Below are 21,815 nucleotides of genomic sequence, written 5' to 3' on the forward strand. Positions count from 1 at the left end.
GCACTAATCCTAATTTTATAAGTTTAAGTATTAACATTTGATACTTACTCATATAATTTTTAGTGGCAAAAATGTTTCTAAATAAGTAAAGAAAAGAGATAACTTTTGGTAAGATAGCAAGTCAATGCAGAAAATAGTTGTTCATGTTTACCGCCAACGTATGCAACATCGTTCTTTTGAGTTACGTGTTTCAACTGCGAACTAACTTAAATGTTTTCAATCATTAATTTTTACCATTAATTTATCATGTATGTCAATAATTCCCCATTCAAATCCATGTGGGTTTCAGTTTCTGTTCCCACCTGTTCTTCAAATGCTTCCTGTCCTATTTTTTGTGATAAAAACAATGATTGGACCAAATCCGTGTTTTTCTTGTTTTCAGTTCTTCTTTCTCTATGGTTAAATCGTGAGACATCTGATGACAATAGAATTTTCTCTCTAGTTTTTGTAGCTGTGGTATCATGTTGACAGGAAGGACCCAGTATGGGTTATTTTTCCAGTAAAGGTCCTAAAAATAATTAAATTACACTGTGTAACAAATTTTTTACTTTCTCTTGTTCCTGAACAAAAAGTGTTATTTCCCAATTGCTTATGCCTAAAGTAAATGGAAAAGACCTATTTTTCTCTTCAAACTTTGCTTTTGTGACCTGGGAGCGTATAACAAAAACACGATGGGAGACTATATTTGGGGGCTGATACGCGAAAGTGATTTACATTACAATCGCAAATGTCGAAAAACTACTCACTTCTAAACATTTTTGTATAACGTTAGTGTAAATACATGTAAATCTTGATTCATATGTTGTTTTATTCAGACCTTATGTACATGAAAATATGCAAATTTGCCCGTTTTTACATAGAAAATAGATTAATTTCGAAATTTCATTATCCAGGTCACAGAAGCAAAGTTTGAAGGAAATAATGGTCATTTTCTGTACTTTTACAACATAAGCAATTAAGAAATAACACATACTATCCAGGAAGAAAGTTTGTGTTACATGATGTAATTGAAGATTCAGACAACTGTATACGTATAAAGGTACAATGTTCAGTACTAGCCATTTTCTAATCGGTGTACTTTAGTTTTGACTAGAATTCGTATAGTATTTTTTCTCATTTTACATGTGTATAAAAATAAACAATAAATTACTACATTACAAAAGCAGACAAATACCTGCAGATTAAGACCATACAAGGATGGTTGAGGTCGGAGACTTGAATAATGTTTGGAGAAAATAGGAGCTTAATTTTTTTCAGGCTGTTGCATATGAAATATTCGATTTTTAAAGGAAAGTTTGAAACAAATACATCTATTTGTTGTTTAATTTATTTGATCAAAATAAGCTTCTTCAGACTCGATACACTTCTGCTAACAAGTTGTAAGTTTATAAATGTCATCTTTAAAGAACTGAACATCCTTTGATGCAGTGAAGTCTTTGAAGGCACTTTCAATTGACTTTTGGCTTGCAAACATTTTTTCTTTTAAAAAGTGTTCAAATGTTTAAAAAAAATCATAATCTGTAGGGGAAAGATCTGATGAATATGGCGGATGAGGTAAACTTTCATATTGAAGGTCATTTAGTTTTTGGACTGTAATGTGTGGGACACGAGGTTGAGCATTGTCATGAAGCACTGTGAGTTCACTGTGATTAATTATTTCTAGATGTTTTTGTGACAACTTTTGATGTATGATTTCAAGTTCACAGCACTATTTTTCTGCTATTATTGTTTCTCTTGGATTTCATGGATCGCACCTGCTGATGACAACCAAACACTGACCATAAGCTTCTTAGGGTGAAGAACTGGTTTTGTAATATGTTTTGGTACTTCTTCACAGTCAACCCATTGTCCAGATTGTCGTCGATTGTCATAAATAATTCATTTTCATCACAGGTTACAATTCTGTGGAGAAATGGGTCATTTTTGTTGAAAGTATGGAATGAGGAACAAATTTCAACTTGTCTTGTTTGATGGTTTCCAGTCAATTTCTGAGATACCAGTTTATCAAGCTTTTTCGTCTTACCACTTGCTTCAAGATGCTGGGAAACTGTTGAATAATGAATATAATGTTCTCTCATGGTTTGAAGAGTGTCTAATTCAACTAAGTCTTTCAACTCTTCCTCCTTAGTGACTGCCTGAGTGTGGCTCCGAGATTCATTTTCAAGGCTTGTGCCACCGGAGCGAAATCTCCTAAACCAATACTGTGCTGTGCATTTATTGGCTGTGCCATCATCAAATGCATGATTGATATTATAAGCTGCTGTCACCACATTGAACTCGTAGAAGAAAATTACACGAATATCAATTTATTCATGGTGATGAAAACCAATATAAGTATGAGTTAGTTTCTGGAATAATAAAAATAAAGTTAACTTGAAATGAACCAGACAATATACTATATTATTATGATAATTTTACGATAATGCTTCTCGTTCGGCCACTAAAAATTGTCTTTCAAATTTGCACATGAAAACCCAACATTTCATATTTAACAGTCTGATAGTTTGTTTCCAAGCCAAGGAAGACTAAAATATTCAAAGCTATGCCCATTTTTAAACCAACGAAGACTATAAAATGTTCCAAACTACGCCCATTTCCAAGACAAGGAAGACTTAAAATATTCAAAGCTATGCCCATTTTTAAACCAAAGAAGACTATAAAATGTTCCAAACAACGCCCATTTCCAAGACAAGGAAGACTTAAAATATTCAAAGCTATGCCCATTTTTAAACCAAAGAAGTCTATAAAATGTTCCAAACAACGCCCATTTCCAAGACAAGGAAGACTTAAAATATTCAAAGCTATGCCCATTTTTAAACCAAAGAAGTCTATAAAATGTTCCAAACTACGCCCATTTCAAGACAAGGAAGACTTAAAATATTCAAAGCTATGCCCATTTTTAAACCAAAGAAGACTATAAAATGTTCCAAACTACGCCCATTTCCAAGACAAGGAAGACTAGAATATTTAAAGCCACGCTTCTTTCCGTTTTGTTTGTAAAACAGTTGGTTGTTTAAGACAGATGAGAATTGTATTAAGAACAAAACGTTCCATGTTACTATACAAAACAATATATAGATAAAGATTGCCAATAATCACTGGAACTCACTGATAATAGGTGCTATATGTCTACTGCTGTTTTCACAAACCGTTGCTCAGTAATACATATTTACTCACGAAGTAATTATGAATAGAAATATATCTATTATCATATTACAAAAATATTTCTTACCTGAAATAATGAGCTGAGGACACTCCAGTATTCTTAGACACTTAGTTTTTTTAGATGACATCCAATCACGCAACATAATAGCGATCATTGTTACTAGTATTTAAATATTAAAGGCTACACAGGTTATCTCACGAATCATAAACAAATAAAAAATCGATATCCCCAATATGGCTGGCTTCCGTTTTGATGGCGTCACATGAAAACAGTGTATAATCGGATGTGACGTTCATTACATTCGTGTAATTACATGGATTTTATATTTATCATGCTACACACTGTCTTAAAGTGACACTACGAAATGAATGTGTTCATCTGAATTATCGCATCCTTAAGTGTGAACTACTATTTTGAGGTGTAGCAAGAAGATGAATTTATGCTGCTGAAATTACTACACGAATTTACACAAAACAAGGTCATAAAGAAATCCGAAAGTATTTTTAACCGTGAATCGTCAGAGGAAAATGAGGTTGAGTTGCGCACAGAGGGAGGGTGTGAATGGGAAGGGGGTTGTAGTAACGGAAGTCGTGGAATGTAGCCGATAACTGACATTTTAAACCACCTCTTCCACAGTTTTCAAGAAAAACAAACAAACAACCTCATCCAAGAATGTTTGGTAATGAAAATTTAGTACCTCATAAAGAGTTCTGACTGAAGCTTAATGTAACAAATCCTTCTTTTCGTAAAAACTGCTAATTAGTAAGTGAAAAATACACTACAAACAACACCCAATAGAAAATACCGTATAGTTTACTTCACCAAGTGTTTGGTAAGGCCTAGAAGTTAGGGTACTCGACCCGCGATCTGCGGTTCGCAGGATCAAAACCTGGCGCCGAATATTGTCCCTCAGCTTTATAATGTGACGCTCAGTTCGTTGGTAAATAGTGACCCAAAAGTTGTCGGTTTGTACTGCCAACCGATTGCTTTCCAATGGTCGACAGTTCAAAATTATGGACGGCGGCAGATAACCCTGGTAGCATTGCCATGAATAAACAAACATACGTCAACTGTCCACAGTCAAATGTGACGCCGAGAGTATAGTAACATAAACCTATCACCAATTAAATCTTAAAGCGTATAAATCTGTTCAAAGAAATTTCAAACAAGAGTATACAAACATGAAATATACATAAAAACTATCATAGCGGGTTTCCTTACATAAAATTCTTAGAGCAAGATTTGCTAACATAAAAATACACAAAAAAATCCCTTTGACATAATGTACCCACAAAACTTACAGCTAGATTTTACGTACATGAAACTACACATAAAACCCTCATAACTATAGTTTACGTACATAAAATCTCACAGCAAGATTTTACGTACATGAAACTACACATAAAACCCTCATAACTATAGTTTACGTACATAAAATCTCACAGCAAGATTTTACGAACAAAAACTACAGATAGAAATTCTCACAGCGAAAGTTTACGAACATAAAACTACCCGTAAAAACTCATTGCGAGAGTTAACGCACTTTAAAAGAATATACTGAATACATACTGAATGAAAATGATCCATAAAACGTTGTCAAGGCAATAGTTTGGTTTCCTAAAACTGTTAAAGTTAAGTCGATGTCAAGTGTGATATATTCTACAGTGTAGCGGTTGACTTGTTATCTTGCTCACTTTTTACAAGTAACACACAAGCTTTACTACCACCACCCCAGACGACATAAAAATCATACACTTAGATGAGCAGTTCGTGAATACCCGACTTTTGAATCAGCAGTAAAATGTTTATTATTTTATTTTGTGGTTGTAATGATAACAACAAATGTATATCTTTAGGCTGTTGTTACGTAAGAAAAAGTGAGCTCTAATAACGAAACTAGTACATGTGATCTTACCAATCCGTTGTACTACTTCAAAATGATTTGTGACATTTCAGTCCAGTTCCACCCAGTAAGGAAACTGCCGGGTCTAGCAAATGGCTGTGCCCTCTCAGCGTGAAAAAGATAAAAGTTCGTTTGTTCTATTTTAGCACAACGGTAAACAATGCTATGTCCACAACCTGCCCACCAAGGAGTTTCGAACTCCGGAGTTTAGCGTTGTAATTTCTACAAAACTATGAGGGAAGTGGGGCAACAGAGCGTTTTGTTTGCGGCTCAGAAAGGCACAGCGTGCTATCTGTGCTGTGTTCATCTCTACTGTCAATTGTTAGCGTAATAGGTCCTCGAACATACTGCTGAACCACCAGGTTGGGGATTGAGGGCTTAGAGCCTTAGACAGAAGAGGTGACTGATCGAAGTGGATATAGGAGATGGTGTAACCGTGTTACTCTGGTACCAGTCCAAACAGTATGGTGGTGTAACTGCGTTATTCTGGCACTAGTCCAACCAATACGATGGTGTAACTGTGTTACTCCAGCACCAGTCCAACCAATACGATGGTACTCTATATGGTGTATTTTCGTTACAATGTTGCTTGAAGCATAACTCTTTATCTCTTCCTTGGATCAACATCAAAAGTATCAACGTAATCCCTTCCTTTCACGAAAAACGTATTATTGGATTCTAAAGTAATCTGATTTATATATATTAACTTGCACAAGAAATTGGATCGCATACACTTCAAAAAAGGTAAGAGACTAGTGTAATCTAATAGAGTGCAAATTTAACAATGGATTAGATTTTTTTTTCATTGTTAAAGTTGTTGTTACCAGCTCCAGACTTTATATAAAACATTATAGTTTTAAAGTTTGTGACAATATAAGTATATGAATCTAGAAAGTTCTTACTGTTAAATATACCTCGGTTTTAAAAGTACTATTGAAACATTTTTTTTCTTAGAAAAATAACTTGGCTTCGTACAATAATTTCTTATATTGGTTGTAGAAAAAAAACATAAAAAACACTGGATTCTTTTGTTTGTTTCGAATTTTGCACAAAGCTACACGAGGGCTATCTGCGCTAGCTGTACCTAATTTAACAGTGTAAGACTAGAGAGAAGGAGATTAGTTATCACCACCCATCGTCGACTTTTGGGCTACATTTTTACCAACGAATAGTGGGACTGGCCGTCATATTATAACGCCCCCACGGCTGAAAGGGCGAGCGTGTTTAGTGTGACAGGGATTCGAACCTGCAGCCCTCAGATTGCGAGTATAACTTCCTACCCAGCTGGCCATGCCGGGCCTACAAGTTCTTTAATCATTGGTTTGGTTACGTTAACTTTTTGGTAACTAAAATTCGCAGATCGGTGCGTTAATATTCATTGATACAAACACTTACGATGACGTGTGTTAATTGCTTTAGTCACACTAATACCTCTGTAGTATGTTAGTTGGTTTAATCCTTCTACCTCAACACTAATACTTGTATAGCATGTTGGTTGATTCAGTCATTCTACACCAACACTAATACTTGTATAGCATGTTGGTTGATTTAATCATTCTACACCAACACTAATACTTGAATAGTATGTTAGTTGATTCAGTTGTTCTACACCAACACTAATACCTGTATAGTATGTTAGTTGGTGTGATCCTTCTACGCCAACATTAATACTTGTTTTGTATGATAGTTGATTCAGTCCTTCTATATGAACACTTGCCGCAAAAGTCACAATTTTCAATATACAAAACGTATTGTTTTTAAGTGTCTATGGTATAACAACTAGGATCTTATACGAAAAGGTGTATTATTTTGGCGACAGCACTTTTATATTTATCTTGTATAAAATACCTAATTTCGTTGTGAAAATAAATGTTTTTTCTGAAAGTATTTATTTATGCAGAATTATACTCACAGTAAATTATACCTACAATCAAGTATGACTTTGCTCTTAATCTGCTTAGTTCCACTGCACGTGCGGACGACTGTTATAAAAATGTTCGTAACAGGAGTTTTGTTTGAATGTTGTGACACATTTCAACAAAGGGTTCCAAAGGCCATCTGGAAAGGTCACCAGTTTTAACCACTCGCACCATCAGTAAGTCAGTCAGTAGACACTAAAATGACGTCACATAAGTGACGCTTAACTTTGCAATTTGTACTGTCTTAACGTCAGTAAAATGTCTGCATGCCTTTAATCACGAGAAGAATTATACACTGTGTAGGCTACAACACAGCATGACGTAGGAACTTCAAAAGCAAGAAAAAGTATTTGTTACTCTTAATTTTGGTATTATTTACTCTTGAAACAGAATATTTTCGGTGACCCCGCGGAAGTATATTTAGTAATAAACTATTCAGGTTACCAAACATTAACGGTTACTGTTTGAGACCCGCTGATTTAATTTGCAATCTTAAACCCGTACGTCACACTTACGCACGTGGGCTAAACTATCAAGTCAGAGTTTTAGATGTAGCCGTCCATAATTTTGAATTGTTAACCATGAGGAAAACGGCGAGAAGCACCTCCGTCTTGAGGGCTTTGCCTGGCTTTTACAAATTTAAAACAGAATTGACTGTCGCATTCTGTAAGTTGACAACTAAAACTGTGATGCATTTTCAGCAGCATTGCACCTCGACCTTCGATCCGTAGCCCGGTTCATTAAACTCTGAGCCAAGTTAGTCTCGTCCCATTGCCAACTGACGTAAATTTTTAGGACTAATATATTATGAAAAGTTTTTTGAGTTTGATTCCACGTGATACCGTCTATAAATAATAGTCACCATGTACTGAAATATACGTATGATGTTTAAGTCTTGCTTGATATCTGCCATACAAGTTAACTAACCTTACCAATTTTGTAAACGCTGCCCTTTTAAGGGAGTGATTTTGTCTGTTATGTATAGAGAAACGGAAATATGAGGAGGCGTTTTGAAAGCAGAAATGGTGTTGTTTACATATTAAGTGACGTTTGTCACATCCGTGAATGCGAAATAAAGTTTTATTGGGTTTCGTCTTCTTTCTTCCTGTTTTGGTTCTTTCTGCGAACCACTGTACCCTGAATGTTGTGGTAAGGGGTATGCAGAAATAAAGGTGATTTTATTTTAGCTAATTTCTTCCATGTTACAGCCAGTAGGTGGACATTAGTTGTATTAATGTCTGTAATTTTCAACATGATAAATACATTTCTTTTATTGTTGCATGATAATCATCTCAGCGGCAGTTGAATAAAATCCAAGTGTAGTGTTATCAGATCAAATGCATACAGTTAGCTAGTTAAGGTTCTTGACTCGTAACCTGAGGGTCGTTGGTTCAAATCCCGTTCCACAAAATGCTCACACTTTCAGCCATGGAGGCGTTATAATTTAACGATCGATCTCACCATTCGTTGGTAAAGGCTAGCCCAAAATATGGCAATGAGCAGTATTGATTATTTGTCTATCACTTCAAAATTGGGTGCGACGAGTGCATATAACAATCGAGTAGTTTTGCTTTAAACGTTGAAATGAACAATCGTATAACTGCCTTAAGGACATAAGTTGTCTGCAAGGGTTGGCATCCTTAAGAATAGGCCAAAGAATCGGTCATCGCATGGTGGTAGGTGGAGAGACTATTTCCAGAAGGAGAAAAGAAGAATTGTTTAAATTAACGTTTCGTTAATTAAAACAGCTTTTTCTTAAAGTACTTCACTGACGTGTAATATGATAGGACCTGAGTTTGCAGGATACTAACCTATTAAAAAAATTATTACTTCGTCGAATTATATCCAGGAAACGTGGGAAAGATCTGTAAAAATAGCTCTTGTAGTCTTGGTATTGTAGCTCTAAATATATACGTAACGAGCCAGGTGGCTCACATGTTTACCTCTTTGTGCTAAAATAGTAACAGAACACAATGCCAAGTTCTGCTTCAATTTAATTAACGGTTTTATAAACGGTAAATGACGAAGATTTGACAGAATATCAAATCTAGTAAATACGAACTCGCTAGAGGTTTGGAACACTTTATATTCTGAAGATAATGAAATATATATATATATTTTTTTATTTTTTGTGGTCTGTTTTTGTTCTTCGTCTTTATTTCCCTTAGTAGTAGGCAATACAAAATAGTGTCAAATAACCGGAATTTTCTGAGGTAAACAATGTGCAGGCGCTCTAAGATAACATTTCCGTTTTAGTTCCTTATACATATGTATGTAATATAATTTTACAGTACATAACCTAACCTGAAAACTGTTCCTTGTTTCCTGCAAAAAACAATGTACGCGTGTATCACAACAGAGTTAGTAAAGTATACTTTACGATACACGCGTTTGTAAAATGTTGATGCGTAAGAAAAACGAAACGTTGAGCATCCTATTTTTGCAACGATTGTGTGAATAAGAAACTCAAGTTGACACACCCATTCAGCCCATGGAGGATGACGTGAGAGGTTCGGGTTTAAATGCTGGAGTATACAGTCATGTGAAAAAGTTAGGACACCCTATGAAAGCCTGTGTGTTTTTGTAACATTTTTGAATATATAGATATTTAATCTCAATTTTAACAATACTGAGAGATTATAGGAATATAACTAAACAATTAAAACTGAAGAAAAGACTTTTCAAGATATTCTGTAAATGTAATTCTACAAAAATGCATATTCTAACTGAGGAAAAAGTTAGGACACCCTACCCCCTAATAGCTAGTGTAACTCCCTTTGGCTGAAATAACTGCGGTGATACGCTTCTTGTAGCCATCCACCATTCTCTGAAATCAGTCTGAAGAAAGTTTTCCCAACTTTTCAATGCAGAATTCTTTCAACTGTGAGATGTTTGAGGGGTTTCTTGCATGTACAGCCCATTTCAAGTCACCCAACAGCATCTCAATGGGATTAAGATCTGGGCTTTGACTCGGTCATTCCAGGACTCTCCATTTCTTAGTTTTCAGCAAGTCTTCGGTGAATTTACTGGTATGTTTTGGGTCATTGTCGTGTTGCAGAGTCCAGTTCCGCTTCAGCTTTAATTTTTGTACAGATGTTTCTCTTAGAGAGCAAAGGTTTCCTCCTTGCACACCTCTTATACAAGTTAAACTTGTGCAGTCTCTTTCTGATTGTAGAGGCATGAACTTTCACATCACTAGTAGCCAGAGCCTGCTGTAGGTCCCGTCATGACATGTTAGGGTGTTTGGAGACCTCTTTTAGCATCTTGCGGTCTGCTCTCGGGGTAAACTTGCTTGGACGGCCAGACCTGGGCATGTTAGCAGTTGTTTTGAAAGCCTTCCATTTGTTGACTATTTTCCGGACAGTGGAATGGCTGATTTCAAAATCTTTTGGGATCTTTTTAAATCCCTTACCAGACTCATAAGCTGCTACAATTTTGATTCTGAAGGCCTCACACAGCTCTTTTGCTCTCATTTTGAATTTATTTACAACAAAGAAAACAGGACAAAAAGGCAAGACGTGAAATATAAACAAGCGAAAAAACATGAATATTTGCAAATGGAAAAAAAAAACAAGAAATATATACAAACATGAATATTTGCAAATGGAAAAAAAAAAAGAAATATATACAAACATGAATATTTGCAAATGAAAAAACAACCAAGAAATATATACAAAAATGAATATAGCAAATGGGAAAAAACATGAAATATATACAAACATGAATATTTGCAAATGGAAAAAAACATGCAAACAAAAAAACACAAGAAGCTACAGTGGAGGCAGGGCAGCTCAGAAGCCGATCTCCACCCGAACCCCCACCAACGCACAAAGAGGCGAGACGTCCGACCGCCATAGATGGTAAAACGTCCAAGAACCCAGGCGCTGGTAGTCCGCCTCAAGTCAGAGTAATCGCCGGTACCTTGCCCTACCAAGTATCGAAAAGTACGACACTGGAGCTTGCTCGAATAGCAAGTCGTTTTGAGCAAGCCAGATGACGTACTTAAAGATGATAAGTGTATACTGAAAGGAAAAGGCCAGGTGGCTGGGAACAGGGACCAGTACGTGATACAGGAAGGTCTCTGCCGAGAGTGGCGGGACCCGGAAAAGGCCCGTAACCCTTTCCAGGATCTCTGCCGACGTCAGACAGAGGACCAACCTGTGCAAGACAGACTCCACCTGGGTGTGACACACGGGACAAAACTCAGTTGTACATGAGTTCCACAGGTAGGTACACTCCCTCACCGGCAGGATGTTATGCACCACACGCCAGTTGAAAGCCTGGAGGTAGCGATCAACATGGTGTAGTGCAACTCGGCCTCAAACCACGTCCCACGGCAGAGCAGGGTGGCATCGCTCGATCCTGTGGGGACCAGCAGGCGGTAGAGAGAATGGGGTCCGTCGGTACATCAGCAGACATAGTACGACACCGCCGAATCGCAGCAGCAGCGCCGACGTACCAGGAAGGAGGGTCAAAATACATAGGTGTCTGCAGGCTCAAAGGAATACCAAAGAGCCTACACCCCGTGCCAACCAAGATTCTCATCAGGTAGCAACAGGGGTGACCCTCCAAAACAGACAGCAAAAGGTAACAGACAGAAGAAGGGAAAGACACTGGGTCCGGACACGTGGGATGCCCAGACCACTCCACAAGGCGGCAGCTTCAAGGAGAGCCGAGACACTGCCTCTGGCTTGCTGCCCCACAGGAAGGCAAAGACATGGTGTTTGATGGCTCGTGCAGTACAGTCATCCAGAGGAAGGATAGCCCCAGGTACCAGACCAAGGGGAGGATCCTCCTCTGCACAACCTCTGTCCTGTCGAACAGGTTGACAGGGCAGTAGTGGTAATCGTACACCATTGAACCACCACACTGAACCACCCCCTCCCATGCAGCCCCAGGGCCCATGATAAAACGAACCCTGAAGCAGGTGATCGGGGAGGGGGTCAATCCAAACCACACGGGGAGTCGGCAGACGAAGCCCACTTGCTAAAGCCCCGCGCATGAGACTTGGGGACATTTAGCTGGGCGGCGCTGGCCCGAGAGTAACGATGTCGTTAAAAAGTCGGACGAAGGAGGGTCTGACGACATGCCACACGTGGCTGTAAAATTCCACTAGCAGCCCATCCGGCCCAGGACACTTACCGAACGGCATGGACCTAATGGCCGACCAACGCTCATCCATGGAGACTGATTTCACCAGCTGTTCATGAAAGGAAGTGTCGAAGGAGAGCAAAAACCAAGTAATGTCGTCCCACAACCCATCGTCCATGGGTGAAGCCGAAAATAAACGGCGATAGTAGCCAAGGCAAGCGTTCAGAATGTCGGAGATGTCAGATGACGATCGACCATTCTCCAACATCAGACTGGAGAAATGTCTGGTCTTAGCCATCTCCCATGCCTTGCACAGCGAACCCTGGTGGCAGTTCTGGGATCGAGCGACTCGATCAGACTAGAAACACTCACTGCACAGAACAGGTTGAAATAGTCCAAATCTATTTCCCTATGGAGTGTCTCAATGTTTGAGAAGACCCAGAAATCAGTCTGTCCACCATGAAGCAAGAAAGCCAAGATGTTCTGCTTGCCCTGCAAGGCCAGACGGCGGGCCCGCGAAAGCCGCATGTTAGCTTGCCTCAGTAAAGAGACACAGGCCTCCTTGAGAACCGCCCACCAAGACCCAGTGACAGACTCGTCAGAACAGAGCTCCCAAAGAAGGGCAAGCAAAGTGTCTCCAACCTCATCCTTGGCAAGGAGGGAGACGTTGAGCTGCCACACACCAGGGCCCCGAAAAACGGAGACAAGTTCCCGGAATGTGGTGAGAAACGCCCGATGGTCAGACACGTAAAACGAGACATCTCCAACCCGATGAACAGCAGCCCCGCCGAGGCTCTGCCGAAGGCCAAGTGTCACATAGAACCTTTCAAAGCGACAAGAAATGCCCTGATTAGTCCAGGTAGCCACAAAAGCAGACCCATGCAGTGCACGCCAGACATAAGAAAAGTCGAAATCTGACAGCACTGCACACAGAGATTATATACACTGATCACCCCCAATCTTGTGGAGGTGAGGATCCAAAATACAGTTGAAGTCGCCACCAAGGATTATATCGGCCTGTGTTACCATGAGCCTGTCCAAGTCTGAAAAGAAGGCCTCCTGCTCCCTGGTCTGGACAGGCACATAGACATTGACAAGCCGAATTTTATGACCCCAATGACAACATCAACGTACACCACCCGCCCCTCAGCATCACTATGTGATGCGAGGATGGTCCCATTAAAATGCGGGTGGAATAGGATCCCCACCACACCCGAACGTGCAGTGCCAAACGACCAGAAAGCACGGACAGGGTAACAGGAAGAAAATGAAAAATGGTCCCTCCGAGAAGCAAAATGGGTCTCCTGCAAAAAAATAGGATCAACAAAGCGGTTGATCAGGGAGAATGCGTAGAATTGCTTAGCAACGCTGTGTAAGAGTTAAGAGTAAGGCAGGAAAAATACATCAACCAATCAGAGGGGAGGACTCAGTGACGCTGCAGCTTCGACAAAGTTGACAGAGACAGGGGAGCATGTGGCCTCTTGAGGCTACCCGAACCCACCCCCTCTTTGCAGCAGCGGCCGTCAACATCCGACCACCGCCGCTGCACTACAGGAATATTTGGACCAAAGTCCAGCAACAGGACAGGGCTGCAAGGCCCTTGCACCTCCCCACTGTCCTTACTCAGTTCAGATAAACAAGGAAGACTGGGGAAGTCTAAAAAACTTGCAAACGAGCTGGGAGACGGCAGCTCGTCCAGAGTCCAGGGTCGGCCAACAACCCTATGGCTAGTGCCGAGGGTCCCTCGAAATCCCCAGCCTCTGCAGCATAAGCAGGGAAAGCCAAGGTATCATTGGAGTCCCTAACAACCCCATTGACCCAATCCAAACAGGGAGGCAGGACCCTCCTCAGAGGGATCCACCCCAACATTGATGGGGGACAGGACCCTCCCTATCACGTACAGGGGTGGCAGGATCGTGGGCGTCCACACAGTCCCCAACCCCCACACCACCCGACAGGGAGGCCTGAACCTCCATAGAGACAGGGGATGCCTCAGAGCCACCCGGGCCCGAAGGATGGGCCGAAGCCTTCACAGAGACCCCCTCCACCCGAACAGCACACGAAGTGCTACCCTCCACCTCAGAGGGCACAGCCTCCACCATCTAGGTGGGCGAGACATTGCCCCTCTCAGAGGACCAAGGCTCCCCCTCCCCTGACATGTTAGGCGCCGGGACAGGTGCCCCCTCGGGGACCCCAACCACGGACGACGCGCGAAGACGAACGACCGACCCCGCCTTCTTAGCCCTGGTCTTTTTGGGCCGCGAAACTGTCAGCGGCCCCGCAGCCACAGCCACCGAGGCATACGTCGCCACACGCCCTCGCGATGTCCGAACAAATACTACATGAGACAGTACACGAGGCGTCTACAAGTCCATACGCCAGACATATCCTGCACCGTGGGGTCTGGCACTCTGCCAATATGTGGCCCACGAGGCCACAGCGGCGACACATCCGTTGCATTCCCGGTTACCCGGGAATGACACATTACCTGGAACCTGTTAATGGACACGAAGTTCAGAACCGGCATCTTCATGAGCAAACAAAGACACACGACGGTTCCCCGTACACACGGTCTGCCGTGTCTGTTGCGCTATTTTGCACACCGTTCCGTACGCCGTCAACACGTCCTTGACGACGTCATGAGACAGTTCATAGGGAACCGATCTGAGGGTGATCCACTTTACGTTCAGGCTGGCCGGGTCCACGGGCACACGCTGGTCCCCCAAGGGAAAGTCCTCCTGGTCCAGCAGGCGACGGGTGTGAGCGGCCAACTCCAGCATCCACATAACGCCCGTCGCCAAGGTGTTGGAGGCACTCAACGTGGCTACCCTCGACAGCGGCATTCAGAGCGTCAATCACGGTGGATGGTAGTGAGGCCGCGGGCACTACTAGGCGGATGGGCCGCGGCCGAGCAAAGTATGGTTGGATGGCCGTAGCTATACCGACCTACACACACACACACACACACACACGAAAACCCAGACACCAACACAGCACAGAGGCGACACCCGAACAAGGGCCACGAAAGATACGTAACACGGTACTGGACACGATACACACGATATGCCGGTACAAGCAATCACAGTCCCAACGCCACAGACGGTAGGGACCACTCCACACTTGACGGCCCGAACACGGAGAACGACACGAAAGGCGCGACAGCCGGAGAAAGAAATTCGAAATTTATTTGCAACAAGGAAAACACTACAGAATGCATGACAGTAAAAGTGGACAATCGAAAAAATTCGAATATGTACAAATGAAAAAAACAGGAAATATATACAACATTAAATACATACAAAGCAAAAAAACATGAATATATACAACATTAAATACATACAATGCAAAAAAACGGAAATATATACAACATTAAATATATACAATACAATATATATATATATATATACAACAGTAAATATATACAAAGCAAAGAAAACATGAACATATACAACATTAAATATATACAATACAAAATATATTTATATATACAACAGTAAATATATACAATACAAAATATATATATATATACAACAGTAAATATATACAAAGCAAAGAAAACATGAATATATACAACATTAAAGACATAGGAAAAAATAAATATATACAACAATAAATATATAGAAAGAAAAAGAAAAGGAAATAAACATAAGCGAAAAAACACAATAAACACTAAAAGCGAGAGTGGAGGCTGGGCGGCTCAAAAGCCGATCTCAACCCGAACCCCCACCAACGCAGAAAGGGGCGAGACGTCCGGCCGCCAGAGCTGGTAAAACGTCCGGGAACCCAGGCGCTGGTAGTCTGCCTCAAGGCGGAGTAACAGCTGATACCTGGCCCTACCCAGTATCGAAAAGTACGACACCGGAGCCTGCTTGAAGACCAAGTTGTTCCGAGCAATCCAAATGACGTACTTAAAGATGGTAATTGTGTACTGAAAGGTAAAGGCCAGGTGGCTGGGAACAGGGACCGGCACGTGATACAGGATGGTATCCGCCGAGAGGGATGGGACCCGGAAAAGGCCCGCAACTCTTTCCCTGATCTCCACCGACGTCGGACAGAGGACCAACCTGTATCAGCTATACTAACGTCATTTAGCTGTTAATAATAAAGTAGGAGCAATAGTGACGTATATCTGCCAAATGTTTAATATTATCTTATACAATTACTGTTAAAAAGAAAAATCTACGTGAATATATAGGTAGTACATACACCAATTATTTCTGAAGATTATAACGTGATTGACTACATTAAAAAAAACAACACAAACAACCTCTACTTCAACATTAATTGGATCATATTTTGTGACACACTGAAAGTATCAGATGATATCAGTGGTTCTAAAAATGACAGTTTTACGTCAAAACGTTACTTGAAACCCATGGGCGATAGGTTAATACACATATAGTTTACACTAATATTTATTATAGTTGCTGGACTAAGCTACAGATATCACTGTTGACGTATCATGTGTTTTATCCAGTAAGATAAATAGTCATGATTTCTAACGACATTGCTATAGTGGTATAAGTTCTGTAGAAATAATAGCAGTTTAAATGTATATTCTCCTTTATAACAGTTTTAATACATGTGCATTCTGTTTGGTAACGGTTTTAAAACATGTGGGTTATATTTTAACAATGGTTCAACTAATGTCCGTGCTATACTGTAGTGTTTAACACATACCAATTCTACTAATGTAGTGTTTAACACATACCAATTCTACTGTATAAAGTTTTTAAAAGAGGTACTTTTGAATAAAGGTGGATTCTGCTGGTAAAACGGTAAAAAGGTAAATTATTCTTTGTAATGGTTTCAATAATAATGATTTATACTTTAATAAAGGTTACAATAGAGGCGGATTCTACTGTGTAAAGATTACTATAGATGTGGATTTTGCCGCATAAAGATTACAATAAAGGAGAATTCTGCCATATAAAGGTTACAGTAGAGGTGGATTCTACTGTATAAAGGTTACAGTAGAGGCGGAGTTTGCTTTATAAAAGTCCCAATCGAAGTATATGATACTTTATAAAGGATGCAATACTGAATTTTTACATACTCAAATTATCATTAATTCAAAAATTGTAACCAATTTTACAGCCTGGCTGGGACCGTAACTATTTGATCACAATGTTTACAGCCTGGCTGGGAGCGTAACTATCTGATCACAGTGTTTGTAACCATACTAGATCCGTAACTGTCTCATCACAGTGTTTACAGCCTGGCTGGATCCGTAACTGTCTCATCATAGTGTTTACAGCCTGGCTAGATCCGTAGCTGTCTCATCACAGTGTTTACAGCATGGCTAGATCCGTAAACATCTGTTCACAGTGTTTACAGCCTGGCTGGGACCGTAACTATTTAATCACAGTGCTGCTTACAGCCTGGCAGGGGCTGTAACTATCTGATCATATTGTTTACAGCTTGGCTAGATCTGCAACCATCTGATCACCGTATTTACAGCCTGGCTGGGGCTGTAACTTTCTGATGAAAATGTTTACAGCCTGGCTAGATCTGTAACTGTCTCATCAGTTTTTACAGCCTAGCTAGATCCGTAACCATCTGTTTACAGTGTGTACATCCTGGCAGGCGTCGTAACCATTTAATCACATTTTTTACAGTTTGGCTACATCTATAACCACCTGATTACAGTGTTTACAGCTTGGCTAGATCTGTAATTGTCTAATAGCAGTGTTTACATCCTGGCTGGGGCCGTAATCGCCTAATCAAAGTGTTTACAGCCTGGCTAGTTCCACAACCATCTGATCGGTGTTTACAACCTGGCTGGGACCGTAACTATTTAATCACAGTGCTAACAGTCTGGCAAGGGCCGTACTATCTGATCATATCGTTTACAGCCTGGCTAGATCTATAACCATCTGATCAAAGTGTTTACGGCGTGGCTGGATCCGTAACTGTCTAATCACAGAATTTACAAAATGATATCGTACAACTGGCGACTGGAGCTCCACGTGTAATGTAAAATACACCGGGATATTTAACTGCGTATGTAGGATTGATTCCAGTGGTGATGGTTTATTTGTTAAAATTTCTTTGTGTTATACAGAAAGTTTTAGTGCTTTTATAACGAACAAACTTGATGGTCCAACAGACTTTACGTACATAAATAATTTATAAAGATATTTTTAGATGAAACGAAAGAATCTATTTTTTTGGCTCCAATCGGTACTTTTAAATATAAAGAAATCTCCTACTGAGTGCTCGAAAATTGATAATATAAGCTGTGCAGTTCGAGATCTAGATTGGAGAAAAGGGCGGAAATTCAAAAATCCTGAACTGTATATCAGATGCATATATTTGATCTTTTCGTTAATAGTTTGGGTGTCACTTGTTTCCTGTTTGTGCTGTATCATTTCGATGTGATAAGTTCAGTGACGTCTCGAATAGTTCCTATTATTACGTGTTTTTTTTCATTGGTCACACAGGAAACGAAACCTGTAGTTCTGGAGATTGTCACCATATTGGCGTATTTTCGTTATAGTAACACTGGGATTCCTAGAGTAATGAACTTGCTGTTTATCGAAAATGCCTTGTTTCGATACCCGTAGTTGGCATAGCACAGATATCCCACTGTGTAGCTTTGTGCTCTAATTACAACGAAAGAAATAAACCTTGTGTGAAAATCAGTTTATATTACTCTGTTATGTATCCAAGGGTCATGGCATGGCCTGGCGGTTAGGGTGCTTGATTCGCAATGTGCGGATCGCGGGTTCAAATTTCCATTACCGAACATGCTTGCCCTTTTAGCATTTGGACATTATAACGTGATGGTCAGTCCCACTATTAGATGGTAAAGGAGTAGCCCAAGAGTTTTCGGTGGGTGGTGTTAACAAGCTTCCTTCCCTCTTGGCTATCACTGCTAAATTAAAGACGGTTAGCGTTGATGATTCTTCGTGCGGAATTAGAACCAACCTAAAACGAATCTATTTTGATAAGAGTTCTGCCATCAAAGAAACAAAGATCGAAACCTAAAGCTTTCACTTTCAGTAAACCACCTGGAAGTATAACATACCTTAAACATATAATATACTTTATATGATCATATAACATATTTTATGTACAACATATATAAAATTACGCACTGAAGACTTCAAACATTGCATTGTTAAATCTATATAAATATAATAGTACTGTCTGTTGTGTGTCCATGTAACTACCTCTCTATATAAATATAATAGTACTGTCTGTTGTGTGTCCATGTAACTACCTCTCTCTATAAATATAATAGTACCGTCTGTTGTGTGTCCATGTAAATACCCCTCTATATAAATATAATAGTACCGTCTGTTGTGTGTCCATGTAAATACCCCTCTATATAAATATAATAGTACCGTCTGTTGTGTGTCCATGTAACTACCTCTCTATATAACTATAATAGTACTGTCTATTGTGTGTCCATGTAACTACCTCTCTATATAAATATAATAGTACCGTCTGTTGTGTGTCCATGTAACTACCTCTCTATATAACTATAATAGTACTGTCTGTTGTGTGTCCATGTAACTACCTCTCTATATAAATATAATAGTACTGTCTGTTGTGTGTCCATGTAAATACCCCTCTATATAAATATAATAGTACTGTCTGTTGTGTGTCCATGTAACTACCTCTCTATATAAATATAATAGTACTGTCTGTTGTGTGTCCATGTAAATACCCCTCTATATAACTATAATAGTACTGTCTGTTGTGTGTCCATGTAAATACCTCTCTATATAAATATAATAGTACTGTCTGTTGTGTATCCATGTAACTACTTCGCAGGGTGGATGGATCCTCACCCAAATTAGTATGTAGGTTCAATAGGTTCATACGGGGGTACATACAACTTTTCAGTTTTGCATTTTGCGTTTTTTGCCACTACTACGCTCCCTGTTTATGGGTCTTCACCAGATTTGGCATGCGGATTTATTGGGTCCATGCGGTTTCAAATTTTATGTTTGGTAGTTTTTTATAGCCGTTTTTTTTACAATTACATATAAGGGAAGCAGTTTTCCTTATCCTAAGATAGCATTCTCTTAAACATAAATTTACATAACTTTCGTCCAGAGGATGGGCACTCCAGCTAATATCCAATAATTCTAGAGTTGGATAGATGCACTTTCGACCAATGAATCGGTGAGAAAGTTGTCATTTTGTTTTCAAAGTTAGAAAGAAGGAACATCACTATGGTAGCAACTTTTCCAACTTTATTATTTATGACCTGCGAGATTTTACGAATAGTGTATTGAACCTTATAATACATACCATTCAGATCGTAACTGTAACCTAACAGAAAGAAAATGTTGGGATTAGTGTAACGTATTAAAAATCTGTTTGTGTGAAATGTGAAAACTTTTAGTAATACAAATATGTTTGTATGAAATGTAGAAACTTTATTATTCAAGACTCTTTGTGTGTGAAACACAAATTAATATAAATCTGTGTGTGAAACGTAGTAGTTTATTAACATAAATCTGTTTGTATGGAATGAAACGATTGTTAATTGACATAAATATGTTTGTGTGAAATGTAACAATTGTTAACTGACTTAATTCTGCTCTATAATTTTTATATATCACTTGCTCCATATAATTGTTCCATAATAATTGCTCTATATAATTGTTCCATATTAGTTGCTCTATATAATTATTCTCTATTAGTTACTCTATATAGTTTTTCTATATTAGTTAATCTGTATAATTGTTCTACATTAGTTAATCTCTATGGTATATATTATTTAATCTGTATAATTGTTCCATATTAATTACTCTATATGGTTTATATATATTATTTAATCTGTATAATTGTTCTATATTAGTTACTCTATATAGTTTATATATATTAGTTAATCTGTATAATTGTTCTATATTAGTTACTCTATATAGTTTATATATATTAGTTAATCTGTATAATTGTTCTATATTAGTTACTCTATATAGTTTATATATATTAGTTAATCTGTATAATTGTTCTATATTAGTTACTCTATATAATTGCTCTGTATTAGTTACTCTATGCAATTGTTCTGTATTAGTTGTTTTATATAATAATTCTCTAACAGTTGTTCTGCAATACAGTTTAGTATCAGTTGCTCTATAAAATGGTTCTATATGTGTTGCTCTTTATTTCTCTCCCCATCAATTAGAGGATCAGGATCGTTAATGGCCTGAATGAAAAGAAGGTCCTGGCCCCATTTAACAACTGGTAGCTCACTTTAAATAAAGCTCAATATTGCGTCGATTGAGGTCACTGTTTCAAAGTTCAATACGAGAAGACTCGATAAAAAGATGTCAATGACTCAGGTTTGCTAGGTAAAAACAGACGTTGCTACATAAGGGACATTTTGTAAACCAATCCTTAAATTCATGGAGCGAAGTAACTTTACAATCATTATATATATATATATATCAATGCTCTTTATTGGTTAAAAATAACTCTACCATTTCAGTTCGAAGCGGACCAAAGTAGGTGTATACTACATAGCTGAAACACGTGCGCGTCGTTATATCTAGATGGTTATAATGTTTTTTTGTTACAACACTAAAAATTTTTATTACTTGTGTTTTGTCTATTCCTTCGCATTTATTCCTTCCTTTGCCTCCTCCACTTCCCTTTATCTTATCCAGTAGCTCAACGGTAAGTGTGAACGCTGGTAACTCTAACATCAGGGTTCTAATACCCTTGAGGAACAGAGCACAAGTATTCCATTGTGTAACTTTGTGCTTAATTTAAAATG

At 39.2% G+C, this 21,815-nt stretch overlaps 2 protein-coding genes across 5 annotated transcripts in view; one reads left to right on the top strand and one right to left on the bottom strand.

The window, feature by feature from the left end:
• LOC143233643 (uncharacterized) overlaps window positions 1–3,368 on the bottom strand; it is a 38,031-nt gene extending 34,663 nt beyond the window's left edge. Inside the window, exon 1 of the mRNA XM_076470102.1 lies at window positions 3,233–3,368. The gene's annotated coding sequence lies outside the window, so the exon portion shown is untranslated. The remainder of the gene's footprint in view (window positions 1–3,232) is intronic.
• LOC143233642 (histone deacetylase 5-like) overlaps window positions 1–21,815 on the top strand; it is a 98,871-nt gene that overhangs the window by 11,070 nt on the left and 65,986 nt on the right. The window lies entirely within an intron of this gene.

Source organism: Tachypleus tridentatus, chromosome 12 (assembly GCF_004210375.1).
Source record: "Tachypleus tridentatus isolate NWPU-2018 chromosome 12, ASM421037v1, whole genome shotgun sequence".
In the NCBI taxonomy this organism is placed as follows: Eukaryota; Metazoa; Arthropoda; class Merostomata; order Xiphosura; family Limulidae; genus Tachypleus; species Tachypleus tridentatus.